Here is a 1,687-nt window from a genome sequence, read left to right on the forward strand (position 1 = left end):
CACACACACATACATACATACATACAAACATACATACATACATACATATACATACCCACAAACATACATACATACACACATGTATATACATACATTGTTTCAATTTCAATTTCTATACACACAAACATACATACACACATTGTTTCGATTTCAATTTCTATACACACAAACATACATACACACATACACACACATAAATACATACATACACACACACACACACAGACATAACTTTCACACACAGGAATAAAAATGTAATTCCAAATGAACTGGCAACTTTATATTGCTGTATTAGATTGTATCAATTTATTATCTCTATGTGTATGTTTGCATGTGTGTGTGTGTATGTATGTATGTGTGTGTGTGTGTGTGTGTGTGTGTGTGCGCGTGTGCGTTGGAAGTTTACGTGATGATATGGTTCTTTAACATTAATTTCCCTATATATAATTAAGGTCGTGTCATGCTGCTGATGATGATGGCGATGATGATGATGATGATGACGATGACGATGATGATGCTTGCGATGTTGATGATAGTAGTCATGATGAGAGTTATGATGATGATGATGATGATGAGGATGATGTTTGTAAAGATCATGACTATAGTTGTAGTATTGATGATGATGATGATGATAAAACTTCAGAGAACTCCGGTTTAATCTTAAAACATCAAATAAATGTTGCTGCTAGCAGGTTAATGTATCCATTTCTAATTCATTCATTCATTCGTTCATTCATTCATTCATTCATTCATTCATTCAGTTTCGCATGGCATTTCCTATATTTTATTCATTCATTCATTCATCTTTTTCTCTATTGGTTGCTTCCTTCTTTCGTCTATTTCTCCATTTCTTCTTCTTCTTTTTCCATTCGATCATTTATATTTGTTGTTCTTGCATTTTGCATTTTTTTCACTTTTTGCTTAATTCACTCATTCACTCACTCACTCTTCAACTCTTTTATTAATTTTTTTATTCATTCTTGCATTCTATCTATTATTTATTTGATTAATCGGTCAGTGTTAGTATGTTATTTATTCATTCATTTATTCATTCATTCTTTCATTCATTCATTCATTCATTCATTCATTCATTCATTCATTCATTCATTCAACCAATCATTCATTCATTCATTCATTTATTCATTCATTCAACCAATCATTCATTCATTCAACCAATCATTCATTCATTCATTCATTCAACTAATCATTCTATCAATCATTTAAACATTCATTTTTTTGCTGCATCCTTTTCACTTAGCCATTATTCATCTGAGCAAATAAATTACATTGCTTGTATGTGTGTGTGTGTGTGTTTATGTGTTTATGTGTGTATGTGTATGTGTGTGTGTATGTATTTTGTTATTATTTTTGTTAACCTACTTATTACATAATTATTGAGAATATGTTTAGCTTCGGTTCATTCGTTCGTTCATTCATTCATTCATTCATTCATTCATTCATTCATTCATTCATTCATTCATTCATTCTTTATTCGTTCGTTCATTCATTCATTCATTCATTCATTTGTTCATTCATTCATTCATCTATTCATTCATTCGTTCATTCATTCACTCATTCATTCATTCATTCATTCACACTTAACGGTTTGTTTATTATCATCAGCACTAACATGCCACTACATCTTTTAATTCCTCTTTCATAAATTTATTCACTCTTTCGCTCATTC

The sequence above is a fragment of the Helobdella robusta genome (assembly GCF_000326865.2).
Source record: "Helobdella robusta unplaced genomic scaffold HELROscaffold_104, whole genome shotgun sequence".
Lineage (NCBI taxonomy): Eukaryota > Metazoa > Annelida > Clitellata > Rhynchobdellida > Glossiphoniidae > Helobdella > Helobdella robusta.